The following is a 4648-nucleotide window of genomic DNA, read 5'->3' on the forward strand; positions in this document are numbered from 1 at the left end:
CCTGTTTTCCACTAGTGCGCCATCGTCTTCTTCACGGACTCCGGTGAACGTGGCCTCGTCTCGACCTTGCCGCTGCTCGTTTATCTTCGCCTACGAGCCCACTGTGAGCAGCTGTCACTCCTCCCCCTCTTCCTAGCGCGATTTTTTTTTACCTCTCTGGTTCGTTGGGCTGAGTTCGCCAAAAATATCGCTGCCGTCGGCCCCACCTCCGGCGAGCTAGCTGCGTCGTCTCCGTGCACCCCAGCAAGCACGGAAGGTTGGAATCGATGCGCGGGAGATCCTGCAGGCGCTACGCAGTCAACAGAACGATGCGGCCGTCGATTTCTTTTCCGCCGCGTGACTGTGCCCGTCGCGTATGTCTGCAGCTGTTGCGTTTCACGCAAGTATCTAAGTTCAGTTAGCAGGTGTCGCTTTTTGTTAGCTTTAATCTTGACATTGTATCTAGTTTAGAAGTTTTGCATGTAGTTTAGGTCCTAGAAATTACAGGCCGGTGAAGCTTCGTCCAGATTGCATGAGGCGGAGTGCCAGGAAGCCGTGCGATGCGGTACAAGGTGTGATGCTAGTCGTGTGAAACGACACGTGTTTGGACGAAGGAGAAAGCCTGCACTACGGGAGAACAGGGCTTTGCCGTGCAGCCTAAACGCACGGCAAAGGCCCAAATCGGCTCGGCAACGCCTTTGCCGTGCGGCCGTGCACGGCAAAAAATGCACGGCAACGACCCGCCCGGCAAAGAGGCCTTTGCCGTGTGCTGCGGGAATATCGCACGGCAACGCCTTTGCCGTGCGACCCAGCTTTGCCGTGCGCCATCACTGTTTTGTCGTGCAGATTTCTTTCCCGTGCGGCTGAAATGGTTGCCGTGCGGCTATCTTTGCCGTGCGCTGCGCCTCCAAACCGCACGGCACAGGGTGGGCTTTGCCGTGTGCTTCACCAACACCCCGCACGGCAAAGAAACAGACCAGCACACAGGGCGCAGCGCAGTGCACAGCTGGAGGCTCTTTGCCGTGTGTGTGTGCACGGCAAAGAAGGCCTTTGCCGTGTGCTTGTTTCTTTGCCGTGTGCATATGCACGGCAAAGATGCTGACAAAATTCCAGAATTTCCCTGCTTCCCCATTAATCCCTGCATATGCAATTCACAAATACCAATAATCATCCAGATACACATATAGCATAATATATAGAGTATTTGCATCATCAACACCAAAGTTCATACACGAGTAGTCCAACAAAGTCCATACAATAGTTCCAAGTCACATAATTAGTTCATACAACAAGTAGTCCAACATCAACAACAAAGTCTCCAACATAGAATGTTCCAAGTCCCACAACAAGTTCATACACAAGCAACATCAACCTTCGCCACTTCCTTGTCCTTCTCCACTTCCTTGTTCTTCTCCACCTCCTTGTCCTCCTACAAGTTCATAGATGCATAAGTGGTATGGAATGGCTAAAATTGACATGTAAGAACTAGGATTGACATGGAAGAAGTAGAATTGACATGGAATGGCTAAAATTGACATGGAAGAACTCGAATTGACATGGAATGGCTAAAATTGACATGTAAGAACTAGAATTGACATGGGATGGCTAAAATTGAACATAATCGCTAGAATTGACATGAAATGGCTAAAATTCAACATAATGGCTAAGGATGACATGGAATGGCTAAAATTGAACATAATCGCTAAAATTAACATGGAATAGCTAAAATTGACATGGTTGAATGGCTAAAATTCACAAGTGACATGGTATGGAAGAATTAGAAGTGTAGGAGAACTCACCTAGAAAGCTAGCTGCAGAGCTCCGGATGATGCCCGTATTGTTGACGGTCAAGCCGAGTGTCGGCGGGCTCGACTTGGCGCTTGCTGGAGGAGCGCCATCACGGCCGGATCGGGCGCGGGGATCTGCAATATCCAAAGTTCGGTTAGACAACAAACAAGATTGAGACGGAGATATTAAGTTAACCACTTACCCGGTTGGAGAACATAGGAGGACACGACGTGCTAGGAGCACTACTCCCCGGTGGGGAAGTCGGCACGGCTCTGGTTCATGAACATCTGCTTGGAACATCTGCTGCTGTTGTTGCATCTGCTGCAACATCTGCTGCTGCATCTGCGTGTTCTCCCTAAGCTGCAGCTGCATCTGCATCTGCTCCTCTTGGTGCCTCCGTTCCCTTTCTTCCATCTCCGCCTACGTTGTGTTGCCGCGATGTCAGTAACATTGCAATGGAAAACATGTAATGAAGCGTAGAGGATCGACGAAGAACTTACCCGTAACTTCTCCACAGCTAGGTCCGAAGCCCGTGGGCGGGTCTCTACCCGAGGTTGCTCGCTCGTACGCCCACGACGGATGCGGCGTAGAGATGGAATGGTCGATGGGTCGACTAACCCGTCAGCAATCCATAGGCGGCCACCCTTCTTGCCTTGTCCCGCAAGCACCGCAACCTCAACATCAAAGTCTTCGGTGGTTGGGTCGGCGTCTTCGCCGTGCTTGGCCTTGAACGTCGAGCGGTACGCGCCACACTGGGCCTCCGCTAGCCCGTTGACCCACACGGACCCCGTTTCAGGATGCGGCTCCCTCCTGGTCTTGGACTTTTGGAAAAGGCCAAACAAGTTTGGTGTCACGCCTGTCTTCACTTCCTGCAAAAGAGTACATGCAAGTAAGTGAAGAGGGACACCCTTGCGGGGCTAACAATAACATGAAACGAAAGAATGAAGAAACCATTTGCTCACCTCTTTACGCAAGGTAAGGGCCAAGTTCTTGCTGCCCGGGACATGTGATCCACCTCCCATCTCTAAACGCTTCGCTTGCCCTCCTCGTGCTTCAGGCGTACTCGGGGGATGTCCACCATATGACCATCGCAAGAAAGCACGCCTTGTCTTCCCCGACGTGCGAGGAGGGTTCTACATACACAAGATAGACCCATTATTAGAACATAAACTACAATGAAAATGCGGAAATAAATAACACATCGATGCTAATACTGCAGGTGCGCCACGGTGCCATGAGCGTATCCCGACAATCAGCCTTACTCATCCAAACTTTGCGCTCGGTGTGCCGGTCGCGGACGCACTTGGACACGTGCCTCGTAGTGCATGCCGGTCACCCTCACCCTGCACAACTCGTGTAAGATAACGTCGCACGCAATTTCCTTGCCCTCGGCCCTCGTGAAGTATTTACGCAACCATGCACATAGGTAAAACAAGAGGAATTAGAGCAACTATTGGTAGTCAAGAAGTGTTTGAATGCTAAGAAGCCAAAACTCACGTACCCGAAGTGGCGGACAACCCGCTCTTGCATGTTGGCGCACTTGCCGCTAGGATCTTCCGCGTAGGCTGTAGTGCTTCCAAGTCCAAGCCACATCGCGGCCACCACTAGGGAGATTGACAATCCCAGGGAAATGCTTCCTAATTAGGCCTCCAAGGATGTTCGAGTACTCACGTGTCGGGAGCCTCCTCGGGTCACCATACTTGAACATGCTGCACAATGAATTGCCAAAATCAGTATGCATGTGATAAAAATTTGTATAATGATAAAAATTTCAATAATGGAATGCCAAAATCAGCATGTACCTCTTTCCGGCGGAGCACGAGAACAACATCGCGGAAGGCCCAAGTTTTTAGCTTGGGGAGTTTCGTAATCCCGCGCTTATACGGCTTCTTGTCCCGTGGTTCCGGCCCCTCCTCGGCTGCAACGTACACCTCCTCCTCGGGCGGATACCAAGCTAGGTCTGGGTCTAGCTCCTGCGGCAAACCCCCCAACCCCTCATCCTCCTCGAGGTCCTCCCCACCGTCCTCCCCACCGTCCTCCCCACCGGCCTCCTCGTCCTGCCCACCGTGCTCCTCACCGTCCTCCTCGTCCTCCCCACCCCACTGCTCCTCGTCATCATCCTCGGCTTGGGGAGGACTAGGAGAAGGGGTACGAAGTCGCCGTGGCTGGGCATTCTTCCTCCGTGGTGGAGGGCTAGGAGGAGCGCTAGGAGGACGTGTCTGCGACGACGAACCACTCGAAACTACCCTAAATACAATAAGTAATATGCAAATTTCAAAAAAAAAATGCACACATACTGTGAGGGCCGGCAGCGCTTTGCAGGCGAGCAGCAGCGGCAGCTGCGGGCGAGCAGCGGCGGCGGCTCCGCGGGCGGCGGCGGCGAGTGCGGGCGAGCGGGGGAGGGGCCGGGTGCAGGCTGCGGGCGGGGGAGGGCCGGGTACAGCTGTGGGCGGGGGGAGGGCCGGGTCGGGCGGGCGAGGAGCGGCGGGGCGGGGCCGGGCGAGGGAGCGGCGGGGGAGGGCCGGACGCGGCAGCGGCGGGGGATGGCTGGGTCGGGCGGGCGAGGGAGGGGCAGCGGCGCGCGGGGGATACCTGGGTCGGGCCGGCGAGGGAGCGGCAGCGGCGGGGGAGGAGCGGCAGCGGCGGGGGCGGGGGGAGGGTAGATCGAGGCGGCACGTGCGGCGGGCGTGCGTGCGGCGGCGCGGCCGGTGCGAGGGGCGGCGCGGCGTGTGCGGCGGCGGCGTGGCGGCGGCGGCGGGCGTGCGTGTGAGCTGTTTGTCTGTGTGGAGGAGAAGGGGGTCGGGCCGACACCCCCGTGCCTTATCCTCTGCCTTTGTCGTGCGAGCTTCCTTTGCCGTGCGGCAAAGGAGCTTTGCCGTGC

This window comes from Lolium rigidum, chromosome 6 (genome assembly GCF_022539505.1).
Source record: "Lolium rigidum isolate FL_2022 chromosome 6, APGP_CSIRO_Lrig_0.1, whole genome shotgun sequence".
Classification (NCBI taxonomy): domain Eukaryota; kingdom Viridiplantae; phylum Streptophyta; class Magnoliopsida; order Poales; family Poaceae; genus Lolium; species Lolium rigidum.